Source organism: Cherax quadricarinatus, chromosome 56 (assembly GCF_038502225.1).
Source record: "Cherax quadricarinatus isolate ZL_2023a chromosome 56, ASM3850222v1, whole genome shotgun sequence".
Classification (NCBI taxonomy): domain Eukaryota; kingdom Metazoa; phylum Arthropoda; class Malacostraca; order Decapoda; family Parastacidae; genus Cherax; species Cherax quadricarinatus.
The window spans coordinates 2,013,980-2,035,334 of NC_091347.1; the positions used below are offsets into that span (position 1 = coordinate 2,013,980).

The 21,355-nt window shown below is 41.5% G+C and overlaps 1 protein-coding gene across 2 annotated transcripts in view; it reads left to right on the plus strand.

Moving 5' to 3' along the window:
* Positions 1–2,658: 2,658 nt before the first annotated feature.
* The window catches only part of LOC128700645 (fructose-bisphosphate aldolase-like), a 30,000-nt gene continuing 11,303 nt past the window's right edge, over positions 2,659–21,355 (plus strand). The window contains exon 1 of one of the 2 annotated variants that reach the window (XM_070097017.1): positions 2,659–2,783. The gene's annotated coding sequence lies outside the window, so the exon portion shown is untranslated. Of the gene's footprint in view, positions 2,823–21,355 lie in introns of both variants that reach the window. The other variant, XM_070097016.1, reaches the window with a different exon arrangement.

Here is a 21,355-nt window from a genome sequence, read left to right on the forward strand (position 1 = left end):
GAAGCAGAGGTGTAGATGAAGCAGAGGGTAAGATGAAGCAGAGGTGTAAATGAAGCAGAGGTGTAAATGAAGCAGAGGTGTAAATGAAGCAGAGGTGTAGATGAAGCAGAGGGGAAGATGAAGCAGAGGTGTAGATGAAGCAGAGGTGTAAATGAAGCAGAGGTGTAGATGAAGCAGAGGTGTAGATGAAGCAGAGGTGTAAATGAAGCAGAGGTGTAAATGAAGCAGAGGTGTAGATGAAGCAGAGGGGAAGATGAAGCAGAGGTGTAGATGAAGCAGAGGGGAAGATGAAGCAGAGGTGTAGATGAAGCAGAGGTGTAAATGAAGCAGAGGTGTAAATGAAGCAGAGGTGTAGATGAAGCAGAGGGTAAGATGAAGCAGAGGTGTAGATGAAGCAGAGGTGTAAATGAAGCAGAGGTGTAAATGAAGCAGAGGTGTAGATGAAGCAGAGGTGTAGATGAAGCAGAGGTGTAGATGAAGCAGAGGGTAAGATGAAGCAGAGGTGTAGATGAAGCAGAGGTGTAAATGAAGCAGAGGTGTAAATGAAGCAGAGGTGTAAATGAAGCAGAGGTGTAGATGAAGCAGAGGGTAAGATGAAGCAGAGGTGTAGATGAAGCAGAGGTGTAAATGAAGCAGAGGTGTAAATGAAGCAGAGGTGTAGATGAAGCAGAGGGGAAGATGAAGCAGAGGTGTAGATGAAGCAGAGGTGTAAATGAAGCAGAGGTGTAGATGAAGCAGAGGGGAAGATGAAGCAGGGGAGCAGATGAAGCAGAGGTGTAAATGAAGCAGAGGTGTAAATGAAGCAGAGGTGTAGATGAAGCAGAGGGGAAGATGAAGCAGAGGTGTAAATGAAGCAGAGGTGTAAATGAAGCAGAGGTGTAAATGAAGCAGAGGTGTAGATGAAGCAGAGGGGAAGATGAAGCAGGGGAGCAGATGAAGCAGAGGTGTAAATGAAGCAGAGGTGTAAATGAAGCAGAGGTGTAGATGAAGCAGAGGGGAAGATGAAGCAGAGGGGAAGATGAAGCAGAGGTGTAAATGAAGCAGAGGGGAAGATGAAGCAGAGGGGAAGATGAAGCAGAGGGGAAGATGAAGCAGAGGTGTAAATGAAGCAGAGGTGTAGATGAAGCAGAGGGGAAGATGAAGCAGAGGGGAAGATGAAGCAGGGGAGCAGATGAAGCAGAGGTGTAAATGAAGCAGAGGTGTAAATGAAGCAGAGGTGTAGATGAAGCAGAGGGGAAGATGAAGCAGAGGTGTAAATGAAGCAGAGGTGTAGATGAAGCAGAGGGGAAGATGAAGCAGAGGTGTAAATGAAGCAGAGGTGTAGATGAAGCAGAGGGGAAGATGAAGCAGAGGTGTAAATGAAGCAGAGGGGAAGATGAAGCAGAGGAGCAGATGAAGCAGGGGAGCAGATGAAGCAGAGGGTAAGATGAAGCAGAGGGTAAGATGAAGCAGAGGAGCAGATGAAGCAGGGGAGCAGATGAAGCAGAGGGTAAGATGAAGCAGAGGGTAAGATGAAGCAGAGGGGAAGATGAAGCAGAGGTGTAAATGAAGCAGAGGGGAAGATGAAGCAGAGGAGCAGATGAAGCAGAGGGGAAGATGAAGCAGAGGTGTAAATGAAGCAGAGGGGAAGATGAAGCAGAGGAGCAGATGAAGCAGAGGGGAAGATGAAGCAGAGGTGTAAATGAAGCAGAGGGGAAGATGAAGCAGGGGAGCAGATGAAGCAGGGGAGCAGATGAAGCAGAGGGGAAGATGAAGCAGAGGTGTAAATGAAGCAGAGGGGAAGATGAAGCAGAGGAGCAGATGAAGCAGGGGAGCAGATGAAGCAGGGGAGCAGATGAAGCAGGGGAGCAGATGAAGCAGGGGAGCAGATGAAGCAGGGGAGCAGATGAATATATATATATATATATATATATATATATATATATATATATATATATATATATATATATATATATATATATATATATATATATATATATATATATATATATATATATATATATATATATATATATATATATATATATATATATATATATATATATATATATATATATATATATATATATATATATATATATATATATATATATATATATATATATATATATATATATATATATATACATATATAGCCAGGGTGTGAACACTTGTGTAACAAGTGTGTTTTGGTCTTCTTCGTTGCTATTGGCTGCTGGATATACTCCAACCAATCAGCACTCAGGGTTGATCACACACCTCTGACACGCCTCCAAGATATGCAACTTTGTCCCTTTTGCTCATTTACAATTAGATTAATATAACGTTGCTGTGTACTAGAGAATGAGCCTTACAGCACTAGTTGACCACGGTCATCACTAACACATACCTAATACGTGACCCATGGCACATTTTCTATATAGAATTATTTCTTACTTTTTGAGACAAAAGATGTGGAGGTTATTCTCTGTTCCATACATAATCATTAACTTTTAGTGTCTATTAATCACCATATAACGGATTAAAATATTACTAATTGTTTCCTTTAGTGTTTCTGTTAAAAATATTACTTCTATGATGTCATACAAGGTTTAACAGTGCCGCATATGAACGAAGTGATGAGGAAAATGAACGTAAGAATGGCCTAGTAACAGTGGTGTTGGTGGGTGAGATGGTGGGTGCTGGTGGGTTGGGAGGTGGGTGCTGGTGGGTGTTGCCCTCAGCTTCACTAGTACAGCAAGTATCTACCTCGTCCCAGTGTGTCCCCAGCCTCAGTACCAGCTAGTATACGCTGCTTCACCACTGTTAGTAGCTACATTACTGCCTCTCCTGCTTTTATTAAGGTAGATACAGTATACATGAATGTATATGACTACGTATATAGTTAAATATTTATTATAATACTTAAATTATTATTTGTTACGTCTTACATGAAGTGCGACCTCAATAACCCATAAGCTAAAATAAGCTCGTTAACTTGTGAATTCAAGCTGCCTTTTACTTTCTTATCAGGCAGATTGTTGTCAGCGATTCGTATAGTGGATAAATTTTTATTTAGACCTCATACGTAATTTTAAACTAAAATTATGCGGAGTTAAAGGCCTTGTCGGTCAAGGTTTCCTTTCACCTTTGCTCGTGCTCTCCAGGTGAATTTAAAGGCTGATTAGTTATCATTCATAAACTTATTTTCGAAGCCCAACCCTAAGTTTACCTCCATCATTTAGGGAACATTCCACAATAACACTTGAGGTACCTATTCAGTAAGTCCCTTCATAAGGGTATACATGCATTTTTGTGGAGAAGAGCTCAACTTACCCAGAGCCTGGGTAGCAGTGGGAGTTTTCAGATCTCCGAAATGGAGGTCGGCTCCAGTGTCTTGATTCAACCTGTCACCAGCATCAAGGTACCTTGCAGTAAAGTGTTGGCCTATGGGGATGGTAGTGAACCTAAAATGGACCTTAATTTTGACACTTGATAACGAATCTTAACGTATAAATTAAAGTTTATTTTTATATTTTAAGTTTTTAATTGTGCAGTATGAAAAGTTAAGTTGTTTCCGTATAAATGTGTTAAGGTAATTGCGTGTCTTGAGTAAAATGGATGATGTACTTAATCTGTTGTTACTTAAGTTTTACCCCTTTAGGATTTGTATTTGAAATTTCAGTTAATATTTTAACTTAATTGAAGCTAGGGGACTGAATATTAAGCTGGGGCACCTGGTTCTGTAAGTGTCGTGGTCATTACAATGTCTAGCTCGTTTAGTGTTAGTGAGCTAGTCAAATGGATAATGGCAATCATGACATCATAGTCAAGCTCCATACCTTCCCTTCCCTTGCAGTGCACAGTAACTGGTAATATACTATACTTCAGATACCAGTAAGGACATTATTAGGTAGCGATCTTTATGGTATAACTCCTAGCCGGGGTAAGTTAATGGATGCTTAACCAGTTACGGCTTATAATTTGACACTTGTCAGGAGTCTGATTCAGGACTGATAAAATAAACGAAGACCAAATTAGTGATTAGACTATTTAACTCCCGTCCCAAAGGTCCTGGGTCAGCGTTTGACTTCTAGGGTTATCCTAAATTAATGGCACATTAAAAAAAATGCCGGCACTTTGTATTTAACTTTAATTCGAAATTATGGTTGGCGCCGTCTTGATGCGCAGTGGTTGACTCCAGCTGCCTACGTCACATTCCAAAAAGTTAATTGCTTACCTTGACTCCTACGTCACATGTCTTCAACGGTAAGCCAGCAGAACCGTTCACACAGACAGCTGGAGTACCACAGGGCTCGTGCCTTAGCCCGATATTATTCAACATATATGTCAACGATATCCCTCAGCTGATGATGTTATCCATGTAGTTTCGTTCATAATTATGAGAGGGTAATTGAAAAAATAAATACTTAACTACGAAGAACAGCGAAATGGGGGAAGAAATAGCTTAACACTAACCCAGACAGTCCTTTTCAGCAAAATCGGTTGTTTTTCCTCAACCATAGAAAACAAGCCGGGTATCTCCATCAGAAGTACGCCTGTAGCCGGGTATCTCCATCAGAGGTACGCCTGTAGCCGGGTATCTCCATCAGAGGTACGCCTATAGCCATTAGAAACCCTAACAAGATCTTGGTGTATGAAACAGACTACTTCACTCCACATCTCGTGTCACCAAAAAGGAAAATTTAACCAAAGCCCACCTTAACACTATACAGGTTTAATCCAGCCCCATCCCACGTCAAGAAGCACTTGTAAAAGATAGACCTTTGCTTGAATATCCATGTGTACCCTTGTCATTAACAACCAAAACCAACATGCTACAGTTCAGAGTCCAAAATAGGGCACTCCGCTTCATCACAGGCACCAGGAGGAAAGATAGAATAAGAATGGCAGATCTACACATATACCAAACAGGACATAGTTGCAATGAATGTTAGGCTTGATCAAAACCTGTATATTCCGGACAGAAAATCCTCCCAATTTTGCAAATACCACCGACTACATAATCAACGCACATCCCCACAGAACCCAAAGAATGACCCTCCAACAGAGTGCTGTAGATTCATCCAAAAGAATGATTTTTTTTTTTTTTTTTTTTATATTTTATTTAAAACTTCATGTACAAATATTAATAGGTACATATATAAAAAAAATGATCAAGGACAACATCAGTAAAACAATATATAAACACAAAACAATCCAGGCAACATCTGACAGTCTACTTTATACAAGTTTTTATAACATATCACAATTTAAGAAGGAATAAAGTTATAATAACAAAGGCCACAAAATGGCTATTAATAAAACTCCTAAAATTACAACCTCAACACAATAATGCTCCAAGCTTAATGACAATCACCCATAATACCACTTGCAACAAATACACCAGACCTACAATAGAAGATACGGATGACCGGGTAACATCTGGACCCTTTTATGTTCAATAAGGGTTACTCCACTCCAGTTTTTGGTGATTTCTCCTATACATTATCAACTGTTACATGTAACATCGGCAATTATGTCAATGTTGGACACCTCCGACGAAGCTGAGCCGGTCGGTACTTCCATGTAGCAGTCGAGGAACATCAATCGCTTTGCTATCGTTATTACTAGCTTACGTCCTGCACTAAAATACATTTTTGCGAATTTTACTGTAAAAAACCTTAAGACGCCTATAACAATCGGTGCCATTTACCGGATACCTCACACAAGATGGGTCCTACACAGATGACAGCAAGGAAATGAGTGAGCTACTCAAGTCCCAATATGACTCAGTTTTTAGCAAGCCGCTAACCAGACTGAGAGTCGAAGATCAAAATGAATTTTTTATGAGAGAGCCACAAAATTTGATTAACACAAGCCTATCCGATGTTATCCTGACGCCAAATGACTTCGAACAGGCGATAAATGACATGCCCATGCACTCTGCCCCAGGGCCAGACTCATGGAACTCTGTGTTCATCAAGAACTGCAAGAAGCCCCTATCCACGAGCCTTTTCCATCCTATGGAGAGGGAGCATGGACACGGGGGTCGTCCCACAGTTACTAAAAACAACAGACATAGCCCCACTCCACAAAGGGGGCAGTAAAGCAACAGCAAAGAACTACAGACCAATAGCACTAACATCCCATATCATAAAAATCTTTGAAAGGGTCCTAAGAAGCAAGATCACCACGCATCTAGAAACCCATCAGTTACACAACCCAGGGCAACATGGGTTTAGAACAGGTCGCTCCTGTCTGTCTCAACTATTGGACCACTACGACAAGGTCCTAAATGCACTAGAAGACAAAAAGAATGCAGATGTAATATATACAGACTTTGCAAAAGCCTTCGACAAGTGTGACCATGGCGTAATAGCGCACAAAATGCGTGCTAAAGGAATAACAGGAAAAGTCGGTCGATGGATCTATAATTTCCTCACTAACAGAACACAGAGAGTAGTCGTCAACAGAGTAAAGTCCGAGGCAGCTACGGTGAAAAGCTCTGTTCCACAAGGCACAGTACTCGCTCCCATCTTGTTCCTCATCCTTATATCCGACATAGACAAGGATGTCAGCCACAGCACCGTGTCTTCCTTTGCAGATGACACCCGAATCTGCATGACAGTGTCTTCCATTGCAGACACTGCAAAGCTCCAGGCAGACATCAACCAAATCTTTCAGTGGGCTGCAGAAAACAATATGAAGTTCAACGATGAGAAATTTCAATTACTCAGATATGGTAAACATGAGGAAATTAAATCTTCATCAGAGTACAAAACAAATTCTGGCCACAAAATAGAGCGAAACACCAACGTCAAAGACCTGGGAGTGATCATGTCGGAGGATCTCACCTTCAAGGACCATAACATTGTATCAATCGCATCTGCTAGAAAAATGACAGGATGGATAATGAGAACCTTCAAAACTAGGGAGGCCAAGCCCATGATGACACTCTTCAGGTCACTTGTTCTATCTAGGCTGGAATATTGCTGCACACTAACAGCACCTTTCAAGGCAGGTGAAATTGCCGACCTAGAAAATGTACAGAGAACTTTCACGGCGCGCATAACGGAGATAAAACACCTCAATTATTGGGAGCGCTTGAGGTTCCTAAACCTGTATTCCCTGGAACGCAGGAGGGAGAGATACATGATTATATACACCTGGAAAATCCTAGAGGGACTAGTACCGAACTTGCACACGAAAATCACTCATTACGAAAGCAAAAGACTTGGCAGACGATGCACCATCCCCCCAATGAAAAGCAGGGGTGTCACTAGCACGTTAAGAGACCATACAATAAGTGTCAGGGGCCCGAGACTGTTCAACTGCCTCCCAGCACACACAAGGGGGATTACCAACAGACCCCTGGCAGTCTTCAAGCTGGCACTGGACAAGCACCTAAAGTCAGTTCCGGATCAGCCGGGCTGTGGCTCGTATGTTGGTTTGCGTGCAGCCAGCAGCAACAGCCTGGTTGATCAGGCTCTGATCCACCAGGAGGCCTGGTCTCAGACCGGGCCGCGGGGGCGTTGACCCCCGGAACTCTCTCCAGGTAAACTCCAGGTAAACACAAACATCCCAAATTTCAGTGAGAAATTAGTCACTAATAACAAACAGACAAATGAATAAGCACCACCACCTCTTAGCTGGAGACTTCAACATCAACCTTGGCTTACTAGATGATCAGACTGTAACTGATTTCATCAACAATATGAACAACACGCTTCTCATACCAACAATAACTAAACCAACCAGGCTCATTGAGACAAGTGCAACCATAATAGACCACATATGGACCAATATACTAGCCCCCTTAAATCAGGGATAATCACAGATAGCACTACAGACCACTACCCTACCTTCCTCCTGACAAACATTAGTAAACCACCACTTGAATACAACAGTCTCATTTAGACTCCATGACTAGGCCTCAGTAAGGAAGTTCACAGCTGACTTAGAGACTGTTGATTGGCCTACAGAATTCTCCAAGGCCAATGGTATTGATGACTGGACAGACATTTTTCTTAACAAATTACTTAGACTATACAACAAACATTGTCCTATAAAAACAAAACAGATCACAAACAAACGGCTTGGTTGCCCATGGCTAACCAGCACCATTCTGAAATCCATTGACAAGAAACACCAATATGAAAAGCAATATAGACAGGGCTTAATACACAGATACTCTTAAACACTATTCATCAGCTCTCACCAAAGTGATAAAAAAAGCCAAACAACTATACTACTCCAGTAGATTCACAGACACTAGAGGAGATATAAAAAAGACCTGGAAAACACACACTCAGATTCTAGGGACCCACAGACTGAGAAAAACCAAGAATATTGTCCTAACTAAACCTAATGAAACACCACTACATCCCACTGACACAGCTAACAAGATAAACGACTTCTTCTCAAACATAGGATCTAATCTCGCCAGTAAAATCCCACATACCAGTGCCCATGCCGGGGACTACCTAGATGGAAATTTCCCTAATTCCTTCTATCTTGCACCAACTGAGCCCACGGAAGTCATTGAGATCATAAAGTCACTTAAAAATAACTTGGGGAATCTGTCTCATGTCCCACCATTACTGTACAAGCGAGCGGCCCATGTCCTTTCGCATGCTATTTCATTACTTTTTAACAAGTCAATAGAGACTAGCACCTTCCCGAAACTACTCAAGATGGCAAGGGTTACACCAATACATAAAGGTGGTGACCCTACAGACTTAAACAACTATAGGCCAATATCTAACTTACCATTGCTATCCAAAATCTTTAAGAAACTCGTGCACAGGAGACTGTATTCATTTATAACGGCTCAAAACATACTCAACCCCTGCCAGTTTGGATTCAGAAAAAATAAAAGCACTAATGATGCAATCATAAAAATGCTAGATCTGCTTTACACAGCATTGGAAAATAAGGAATATCCACTAGGAATTTTTATTGACCTAAGAAAAGCTTTGACACAGTAGACCACGACATCCTACTCCACAAACTTGATCACTACGGTATAAGAGGCCATGCGCTTGCTTATTTCAAATCTTACATTACTAATAGGTATCAGTATGTCACCATTAAAGACACAGCATCAGCAACACGGCCACTTGATACTGGAGTTCCGCAGGGAAGTGTCCTTGGTCCCCTGCTCTTCCTCATATACATCAATGACCTTCCAAACGTATCCCAACACCTGAAACCCATTCTCTTTGCTGATGACACGACTTATGTCATCTCTCACCCTAATCTTGCCACCCTCAACACCATTGTGAATGAGGAGCTGATTAAAATATCGACTTGGATGACAGCCAATAAACTTACGCTTAACACTGACAAAACTTACTATATTATGTTTGGTAGCAGAGCAGGAGATGCACAAATTAACATTAAGATTGACAACACTCTAATTACCAGAAATAATGGGGGAAAATTCCTAGGCTTATACCTTGACAACAACCTGAATTTCAGCACCCATATCCAGCATATAGCCAAAAAAGTATCCAAAACGGTTGGGATCCTCTCCAAGATACGATACTACGTGCTGCAAAATGCCCTTCTCACACTATACCACTCACTTATTTATCCATACCTCACCTATGCTATTTGTGCTTGGGGATCAACTGCAGCAACACACCTAAAGCCAATAATAACCCAACAAAAAGCTGCAGTAAGAATAATCACTAAATCACATCCCTGGCAACACCCCCCCCCCCACTCTTCATAGATCTAAACTTACTCCCAGTTCAGTACATCCACACTTACTACTGTGCAATCTACATCTACAGGGCCTTAAACTCTGATATTAACCTTGACCTAAAACGCTTTCTTGATAGTTGTGACAGAACCCACAGGCATAACACCAGACACAAACATCTCTACGACATTCCCCGTGTCCGACTAAACCTTTACAAAAATTCAATGTATGTCAAAGGCCCTAAAATCTGGAATACCCTACCTGAGAACTCTAGAACTGCAGACACATTCATCACCTTCAAAACTACCATTAGAAAACATCTTATCTCCCTGATACACCCCGTCAACTAACTACACGAATACCACCTGGTGGTTCACACTTACTCACTCACTCATTTGACCCACTCATTTGACCATAAACAGAAATATTAATCTCAGTCTTAAAATAATGAATCCTGTGATACTCCAATACTGAAACTATGTACTGTGCCAAAACAAAAGCATTCATATTGCTAAACTCACAAACTAGTATTTAGTCACTTAGCCATAATACCAACTTACCTCATAATTTGTAATATTTTACAATTAAGAATAAAACTAAGTATGCCCGAAATGCCTAGCCATGCTAAGCGTTCTAGTGGTACACTCTGTAATCACAATTTTACTACATATAAACCAAACAATAACCGAATTTCTGTAAACTCAGCATTGTAATCCTTATAGAGAATAAACTTTGAATTTGAATTTGAATTTGAAAAAAAAAATGGTATACCCCCTGCCGATTCAGTCATGCAGTTATATCTTTGTTATAACTGTGAAACTGACTGGTAAGTGTTATACCCAATTCATTTAAATTGATTTCATTAATGACACTATACATATGCATGTATTATAATGCACCTAAGCGGTTGAGCCACTTACCTTTCTTACCCCACCTCCCCTCCACCATCCCACCCCTTTCCCATATTTCCATGCTTACCCATCTTTCTTCCTTCCCCATCTTGCCAAAGCTCTGGTCATACAAGACTAAAGCGTCACATGTTGCACGTCAGAAGTTTACGAAAGCTCTTATCTATTATAATAGGGGTAGTAAAACTATTTAAGTTAAATTACATTCTTGTAGTTGGCATGCCATAGTGACAAAAAAATCTTGCTTTTCCCATCAGGGCATAGATTAAAGGGAAATTTGAAAAATTGTTAGTACAACTACAATTACGTGTTATTAACGTTGCTTATCCAGGAGATCGTCTTCCCTGAGGCCGGCCAAAGATTCTCCTTAGTGTTGTCAAACATAGTGATATAATGCATAGTCTAATGTAGGCACTGAAACTGATCAGAACTTTGATTTCCTCCCTCAGGGAGGCAGTTTGATCTATTAGTAATTTTCCTTCTTTGGAAGGAGGTTGTTGTAAGTTTTTTACTTTCCCTATTAGTGTGTGTACATGACGCACTCTAACCTTTCAGTGGTAATTCTGCAGTATACCAATGGTTTCCTCAATTTCACCGTGCAGCTTCTAGTTTACTCAGCCCTTTTCAGTATACATAATAAGTCTCTTCATAGGCAGAGGTAAACTGTTTACACTGTTTTCGTTACTAGACATTTTAAACTACCACTGAAACTAACATCTGTTTCTTAGTTCACCAGAGCTGCAATTTCGCCCAAGTTCAGTGGGGTTAATGTATAAATGCATAGTAGTGTTAATATTTCGGATTAACGACCACTGGAAAAGCGTAAGATCTTCAGACATGGTTACTCCAGAATCCATAAATTTCTCTTCCCAGTTCCTAGCTTTTGTTTCACAGCAGAACTTAATATTTCTTGATATTGACTTGCTGGCAGACTTTTGTCTTAAGAGGGTTAAATCGTCAATGGATTATACTCATAAATGCCATATTTTTTCATGCGAGAGAATAACTGCTTTGCATAAAGTTTCGCAGTTTTTCAATTTGGAGGCCTTCGATATTTATTTTGTATGCCTGGTCATGGACCGGCTCGCGGGGGCGTTGATCCCCGGAATACCCTCCGGGTAGACTGTTTTCTTGTTTATTATTTGACTCTTTCGCAATCTAGTCAAAATTTTGTTATTGTGTAAATTTCTTTGAAGTTCGTAAGACTAATAGAGCGAATGCCAGCGTAAATTCTCGTGTAGGTGCAGGTACACTGCTTGCCAGGCTTTTCGTGAAATACCATGTAGCCTTGCTCGTTATGGTCTTTTGGCGAAACATTAATATAACAATAGATAATAATATTCTTAGGAAGACGAGACCATGATGGTCGGGATGCTTAGAAACGAGATTTAAGAGGGCAAGCAGCAACTACAAAAATTTTGCTTAAATTGCAAAAGTTGGTAGAGTTACCGACAATATGTAAAGTAAAAGGACACAAGTGCAACTAATGTGACATTTTATTGTGGCACATTTTATTGTGACATTTTATTGCCACAAAATGTCACATTAGTTGCACTTGTGTCCTTTTACTTAAACTATATCAATGGAACGCAATAAAACTACCAGTGGAACGTAATAAGTACAAATTTTCCTATGTTCAGTGCCAGTCAGCCTGGTTTACCAGGTAAGCAGCAGGCGAGCCTGTCCCAAGGTCGGGCTCTGGGACTAGAAGCACTCAGAGCTCAAGGGTAAGTTTGAGGCGAATGGCTCATGGCCTGGTAGGCAAAGCTCTCGCTTCACCCACTGAGGTGCCCGGGTTCGATTCCTAGCAAGGGAGGAAACATTGGGCGCGTTTCCTTACACTTGTCCATGTTCACCTATCAGTACATGTACTTGTAGAAAATAGACATTAACCAAAATGACGAAGATAACGGCAGATAGGAGCTTTGATACGTTTCGCCTGAAGACAGTCTTCTTGGGTAACAAAAAGGCACAATACCGTGACTGGAACGATACACAAATAACCCGCACATAAAAGACAGAAGCTTACGACGACGTTTCGGTCCGACTTGGACCATTGACAAAGTCACACTAACAGAGGAGGAGCAGGACGGCTATATATAGGCAGGAAGAGGTGGAGGTAGTAGTAGTGGTAGTAGTAGTAGTAGTAGTACAAGAATTGTATATGATACCGACAGGATGAAATGACACATGCACAACACCCGGGCATCCCCACCGTAGACGTTTCGCCATCCAGCCAGCCACTGGATGGCGAAACGTCCACAACAAAGACAACCAGACGCCGCACATGTGTCTAATTTCATCAGTAGAAGTAGTAGAAGAAGAAGAGGTAGTGGTAGTGGTAGTGGTAGAAGTGGGAAATAAGGAAGACGAGCCAGTCAAATACAAAGGAAGGGGAGCACTGCAAGAGAGCTAGAAACCCACAGAGGGAGAGCAAGCGCACCGAGGTGCGTGAAAGGGGAAGTGGTGAAATAAAATAAAGAAGGAACAGAAACACGAGACAGGAGAGAGAAAGACAACCCAGAGGAGAAAAGGAGAGAGGAAAGGGGAAGAGGAAGAAGAAAAAGAAGAAGAAGAAGAAGAAGAAGAAGAAAAAATGAGGATTCAGGTTAAGTCACGGGTGTTCTGAAGTTTGGAGCATTTTACAATGTAGTGGGAGAGGAAGGCATCTACAGAGACGAAGCCAGGGCTAAGGTTCATACAAGGAAAGTTGTGTATAAGAGAGGATTCAACTAAACGGCGACTGTTCGAGTCGGAAGTAGGGAAGACAGTTTTAGCAGAAGACCAGTCAATAGGATGGCTATGATCTCTGACGTGACAGAAAAGAGCATTGTTAGTGTCGGCAAGCCTAACACTATTTTTGTGCTCCCTAAGTCTGTCAGAAAGAGATCGACCAGTTTCTCCAAAGTATTGAAGAGGACAGGAGGAGCAAGAAATAGAGTAGACACCAGGAACATCTGTAGAGGGAGGAGAGGTATGAACGAGATTAGTGCGAAGAGTGTTAGTCTGGCGGAAGGTAAGCTTGATGTCTAAGGGACGGAGAGAATTGTTGAGATTAGAAAGACCGGAAATGTAGGGAAGGCAGAGGATAGAAGAGTTCCCATGAGTAGAGAGTTTGGGAGAGAAGAAATTGCGTTTAGCACGTGAGAGGGCAGAGTCTATGAAATGGGAAGGGTAGCCAAGACGGGAGAACGAATTATAAAGAGTGGAAATTTCTGCTGGAAGGAACTGAGGATCACAGATGCGGAGGGCACGGAGAAAGAGGGAGATAAGAACACTTTTCTTGACAGGGGAAGCATGATAGGAAAAGTAGTGAATGTACATGCCACTGTGCATAGGTTTACGGTAAACGGAAAAGGAAAAACCTGTATCTGAGCTGTGGACATGGACATCAAGGAAAGGAAGTAAGGAATTAGATTCCCATTCAGCTTTAAACTTAATGGAAGGGGCAAGATTGTTAAGAGCTTCAAGAAAAGGTTGGAAGAGACTGGAGTCATGAGGCCACAGAGCAAAGATGTCATCCACATAGCGGAGCCAGAGTGAAGGTTGCACATCGAGGGTAGGAAGAAGAACAGTCTCGAAGTATTCCATGTAAAGATTAGCAAGGACAGGAGAGAGAGGAGAGCCCATAGCGACACCGAAGGTTTGGGAATAATATTTCCCTTGGAAGGAAAAGCAGTTAGTCCACACAGAGGCGGATCAGATCAAGAAAGACATCAGTGGGGATAGGGAGATGAAGAAACCCTTCATGGGCCTTCTCTCTAAGGAAATCAAGGACATCATCAAGAGGGACATTGGTGAAGAGGGACTCAACGTCAAGACTAAGCATCTTGAACATCAAAATGGTATACAATACCGACAGGTTGTTAGGTAAGACACATATGCAACAGTTAGACAACTTTATTCCGAAACGTTTCGCCTACACAGTAGGCTTCTTCAGTCGAATACAGAAAGTAGGCAGGAACAGTAGAGATGTGAAGACGATGTAATCAGTCCATCACCCTTAAAGTCGTAGAATTTGAGGTTGTCAGTCCCTCGGCCTGGAGAAGTTCAGTTCCATAGTCAGGAACTATCTGAAGATCAAGCGACAGTGCGGAGACTTAAATACTGTCGGAAGGAGAGGTGCATCTTACAGGTTGGGAGAGAGCGAACCCATTCATTGAAGTCTTGAGAGTGACGGAGGTGGGCAGGAGAAAAAGTACCAAGAAAGGGAGTGAGGGTTTTGGCCAGCCAAGAAGCTCTTAACAATCTTGCCCCTTCCATTAAGTTTAAAGCTGAATGGGAATCTAATTCCTTACTTCCTTTCCTTGATGTCCATGTCCACCGCTCAGATACAGGTTTTTCCTTTTCCGTTTACCGTAAACCTATGCACAGTGGCATGTACATTCACTACTTTTCCTATCATGCTTCCCCTGTCAAGAAAAGTGTTCTTATCTCCCTCTTTCTCCGTGCCCTCCGCATCTGTGATCCTCAGTTCCTTCCAGCAGAAATTTCCACTCTTTATAATTCGTTCTCCCGTCTTGGCTACCCTTCCCATTTCATAGACTCTGCCCTCTCACGTGCTAAACGCAATTTCTTCTCTCCCAAACTCTCTACTCATGGGAACTCTTCTATCCTCTGCCTTCCCTACATTTCCGGTCTTTCTAATCTCAACAATTCTCTCCGTCCCTTAGACATCAAGCTTACCTTCCGCCAGACTAACACTCTTCGCACTAATCTCGTTCATACCTCTCCTCCCTCTGCAGATGTTCCTGGTGTCTACTCTATTTCTTGCTCCTCCTGTCCACTTCAATACTTTGGAGAAACTGGTCGATCTCTTTCTGACAAACTTAGGGAGCACAAAAATAGTGTTAGGCTTGCCGACACTAACAATGCTCTTTTCTGTCACGTCAGAGATCATAGCCATCCTATTGACTGGTCTTCTGCTAAAACTGTCTTCCCTACTTCCGACTCGAACAGTCGCCGTTTAGTTGAATCCTCTCTTATACACAACTTTCCTTGTATGAACCTTAGCCCTGGCTTCGTCTCTGTAGATGCCTTCCTCTCCCACTACATTGTAAAATGCTCCAAACTTCAGAACACCCGTGACTTAACCTGAATCCTCATTTTTTCTTCTTCTTCTTTTTCTTCTTCCTCTTCCCCTTTCCTCTCTCCTTTTCTCCTCTGGGTTGTCTTTCTCTCTCCTGTCTCGTGTTTCTGTTCCTTCTTTATTTTATTTCACCACTTCCCCTTTCACGCACCTCGGTGCGCTTGCTCTCCCTCTGTGGGTTTCTAGCTCTCTTGCAGTGCTCCCCTTCCTTTGTATTTGACTGGCTCGTCTTCCTTATTTCCCACTTCTACCACTACCACTACTACTACCTCTTCTTCTTCTACTACTTCTACTGATGAAATTAGACACATGTGCGGCGTCTGGTTGTCTTTGTTGTGGACGTTTCGCCATCCAGTGGCTGGCTGGATGGCGAAACGTCTACGGTGGGGATGCCCGGGTGTTGTGCATGTGTCATTTCATCCTGTCGGTATCATATACAATTCTTGTACTACTACTACTACTACTACTACCACTACTACTACCTCCACCTCTTCCTGCCTATATATAGCCGTCCTGCTCCTCCTCTGTTAGTGTGACTTTGTCAATGGTCCAAGTCGGACCGAAACGTCGTCGTAAGCTTCTGTCTTTTATGTGCGGGTTATTTGTGTAGTCTTCTTGGGTCATTGACTAAATAATTATGCGTTTTTCACTCCCTTCAAAGTCAGTCATCCAGGAAGTTAACTTGTACAGTTGTAAATTTAGTGAAATGAACACTGTAGACAATGCGCTTTGGCTATTAGAGGGAAAAATACCTTTACATATAAACATAGCTACACTATTTTTAACATAATTTGGGTTTCAGCACTTCGGTAAATATTAAAATTTACAGAATTAATAATAAGCAATGTTAGATGGGCTTTTATATAGTAATCATCCTAGACATTATTAATAATGGGTTAAGCTTCCCAAAAATTTAATGTTCAAAAGTTTCCGTAGCGTTAATTTATGGTTGTTAATATAACTAATTATTGCCATCCATACCTCTCGAGGGAGGTTCCTTGACGCTGGTGAGGGGCTCTTGTTCTAGGGAATTGGATCTGTGCTCCAGTTCCCTGAATTGAGCCTAAATACCTTCAACCCCCCCCCCCACCCCCACATGCGCTGTATAATCCTATGGGTTTAACACCCCTATAATTGTAATATAATATTGCCATCCATTGAGATTAATCTCATTTCATTTTGAGTTTTAGTCTGGCAAGTTAAGCCTTTTGTGTATCTCCATTATGCCTGTTTTTTTTTTTTCCAGATTAAAAATTTTTTAATGCTGACTATTTTTTTTTTAAGATTAATTCAGAATGAAAATTACACTAACGCAAGTGATCTTAAAAATAAATTACCGACGATGTTTTGCTTTTAAGTACTTATTGCTGTGAAGCGTTTAGTCATTTTTCCTTGGTCGCAAATTCCTGCTTATCACGTACCTTCTTCAAATCAGGCTTTTTATTGCGTTGAAAGGTTCAGCTGTTGCTTTTTTCCTCTTGAAGATCACTGTCATTGTTAGTTTACCGATCACTGTCATTGTTAGTTTACCTGCCACGTGAGTACATTACCCCATCGTCCTGAAGCTCTTGCCCTCTTCGGTACCTGGAAACTGACCCCTGCGGAGAGCCCCTAGCAACTGTTCTCTGGTGACTAATCTTGTTCATGGCTTCTCGTCTTCATTATGACCTTTATTCTACTCTCAAGATTTTAAATATAGGCCACTGTGAGATTCTCAGCGTAGCTGTGGTGTGGTCTTTACTGGTGTTGCATGAAGGAGACCAAGTGAAAGTTGCCTTTTTTTTTCTTTAACCATCTGTTTTTGCTCTGCAGGGTTACAAACCTTCCTGCCGTACGCGTCTGTTGACTTATTGCATCAGTCTTTCTGGGGGGGGGGAGGGTAATGAAAATCAGCACAACTTCTCCAAAGTATTAGTTTTAGATTAAATATCTGGTCTCTCCATGGATCGGACTTAATGACTGATAATTCCCCAGGCGAATTTTGAGAAGTTTAGCGCTTTCTCGTATATATACTGTAGTTAGGCTTGTGTACTGGTTGCAAAGGATCATTAGTTGTAATCACACTGTTAATGAAAGTTCGTATTATAGCTAGAATAAGTGACTAACTTGAATATAAATTAAAACGCTAAACCCCGAGGGTCATGCAGCTCTCCGGGGAAGGATGAGCGCAAGTTGAGTGGAGGGGGGAGGTTTAGAGCTTTTTAATTATAATAATAAGTGAAAAGTACCTACCTGGAGGGTATTCCGAGGATCAACGCCCCCGCGGCCCGGTCCATGACCAAGCTTTCCGGTGGATCAGGGCCTGATAAACTAGGCTGTTACTGCTGGCTTCACGTAGCCCAACGTATGAACCACAGCCTGGCTGATCCGACACTGACTTTAGGTATCTGTCCAGCTCCCTTTTGACGACAACCAGGGGTCTACTGGTAATTCCACTTACGGCTGGTGGGAAGCTGTTGAACAGTCACTGGCTCCAGACACTTACTGTGTTTTCTTAGTGTACTCATGGTGCCCTTACCTCTCATTGGGCGTATGTTGCATCGCCTGCCATGTCTTTTGTTTTCGTAAGGAGTGATTTCTGTGTGCAGATTAAGGACCAGTCCCTCTAGTACCTTAATGACAACAACATTCTCCATAGCTATCAATCGGGCTTTAGAAGATCCTACTCAACCGACACCTCCCTTATTAATCTGATGGATTACCTGAGAACTGAAATGTCAAAGGGGAACCTCATAGGCATGGTAACCTTAGACCTGCAAAAGGCCTTCGATACTGTCAACCACAATATATTATGTAATAAACTTCAAGCTATTGGTATAGGTTCTGTAGACTGGTTTAAGTCCTACCTTAGCAACAGGAGACAAATAGTCAAAGTCAACAAAACAGAATCAGAACCCCTGCCGATAACATGTGGAGTTCCCCAAGGTAGTATTCTGGGTCCCTTATTATTCTTATGTTATGTCAATGATATGCCTATCAGTGTCAAGTGCAAACTCCTACTGTATGCAGATGACAGTGCTCTGTTAGTGTCAGGTAAAGACCCACAAGATATTGCTAATGTTTTAACACTGGAACTGGAGTCCTGCAGCAAATGGTTAGTAGACAACAAACTATCATTACACCTAGGGAAAACTGAAGCCATTCTCTTTGGCACGAAACATAAACTGAGAAGGGTAAATAATTTTAATGTTCAATGTAATGGGGAGCCCATCACTGGTTTCATCAGTAAAATATTTGGGAATCCCATTTGACCCATGCATGTCAGGAGAATTGATAGGGAACAGTGTAGTAAAGAAAGCGAATGCCAAACTGAAGTTCCTGTATAGACAAGCACAGTGTCTACCTACTGAGGCTCGCAGGACCCTATGTCTAGCCCTTATACAATGCCATATGGATTACGCTTGCTCTTCTTGGTACTCTGCCTTGACAAAAAAAACTGAAAGATAGACTGCAAATCACCCAGAACAAAATCGTAAGATTCATCCTGGGGCTGGGACCAAGAGAACATGTAGGCCAGGATGAATTACAGCAGTTGGATATGCTGAATGTTGAAGACAGAGTAAAACAACTGAAGCTAAATCATGTTTATAAAATTGCTCACAAACAATGTCCAGAATATCTTGCTGTCAATTTTGTCAAGGTTGGGAACCAAAGCAATCATAGTACTAGGGGGAGAGAGCACAACTTTGTAGTACCCACAGTCAGTGGCCAGGCTTCAAACACCTTTTATTGTACAGCAATAAAGGAATGGAACAGACTACCCGCACATGTCAAAGCCAGTCATAGCGTGAACCAGTTCAAGAAGTGCCAAAAGGTGTCTGATGAATGTAGCTACAGAAAGGGAGGGGAATGATTTTCTATTTTTTACCTAACATACGTGTAAATTTTACCTTATTCCTTGTAATGACCCTCGTATTGTAGATAGTCTTAATGACCTTGGTGTAGCAGATAGTCTTTTTAGTATGATAATAAGATGTTATCTTCATTGTAGAATAATAAGAAAATATTATAACCTTTATACTATAATAATAAGGTAAAAGGACCCCAATGGAAATAAGTCACTCTGTCTGACTTTTTTGGGTTATCCTAGGTTCTCTACACATATGCTGCTATGTATGACAATTCTATGTAACTGTATTTGTGTATACCTGAATAAACTTACTTACTTACTAGGATTTTCCATGTGTTGATTATGATTCATCTCTCGCCTGCGCTCCAGTGAGTACAAGTCAAGTGCTTCCAAGCGTTCCCAGCAGTTAATGTGTTTGATGGAACAATGTGCAGTAAAGGTTCTTTGTACATTCTCTAGATCTGCGGGTAAGGGTGTGCTAGAATAAGGTTTCCTGGCGGTCGGGGGACGGGGGTAGTGAAAGAACAAAATTGAAATAAATTAGTGCTAACGCACTTGGGGGGGGGGGGGACTTTGTGTCCAGACATAATCTATCAAAATTGAAGGAAACTTAAACTTTTGTAGAGTATTAAGACTGAGTGTCCCTTATTTAAAGTACAAATTACAGTACTAGAATCAGTTTCATTGACTGCTGTAGAAAATTTCAGTGCCCGACATGAGCTATAAACTGCTAGTTTCCATGGTAGCCTGAGGTCACTACTGCAGTTAACTTTTGTAGTCCCTTTCAAGTGACGGCTTCATCATTTTCAAGTAGTTACGTGTCTGCCGGGAGAGTCCACCCTCTTTGTTTTTGAAATCTAATAACTTTCCTTTTAAAAAGTTTTAAGCTACCAGAAAAACTTAGTTTCTTAAACAAGATTTTTAAATTTCGTAAGTTATGTTTAATAACCACCCAGAAGCACGACATTTACTTGCACTTCTGCAAGGAGCCTTACCGTTTTCAAGACAATAGGGACCATTTTTCTTTTTATGACTGTTAGCCCCAGCTTTCCAGTGTACATGCTGCAGAAAGAACAGGGAAGTGGCGGATCAGACTTTAGATAAAACTGATACGGTATCGTGCCTTTATAAGCACATGATTGAAGTCCAAGGTTATATCTGTTATCTTATAAATTTAGTAGTTAACCCATTAAGCATGACAAATTAGTGTCTGTAGTCATAGACGTACGTCCCTTGAAACTTTTGCAGGAGAGGAGATAGGCAAACTTTTTTCCTGAACAAGATAATTAGATAGGAGGGACGGGGATGTTAAGGACTTCAAAACAGAAATTCTCGGATTTTTCTGTATTGATCAGGCAACTACTCGCCCATAGTCACATGTTTGCAGGTGCTTCAGCTCCTTTGGTTGACAGAGCAGCCAAAGGTGTATCCTTACGGGAAACCTGTGGCAAGATTCTGTACCACTTAAGGTTTGTAACCTTGAACGACTCCTAAAGCCTATACGTAATGTGCACGTGATTGTACCTGATATCAAACGAGATAAAGCATTCTCACTGATTATGCACTTTTGATACATTCTTAAATTCTTTCCCTTGTGGTGTATGTGCTATCTTGGAGGGGAAATATCCCACTGTTGAAAAATATGCCCTACTGGAAGGAACCCTTTAGAGCTTCTGTAGCTTTAGGTCCATAGTGAAATGCTTAAGATATCCTAGTGGCCATACTGAAATTTACCAGCCCAGCTGTGTTATTGTTTATTCTTTTAAACAATGTATGCAACCCATCCTGTTTGACAGAATGAGAGCAGTATGACTGATTCATTTTTTAATGCAGTAGTGTAG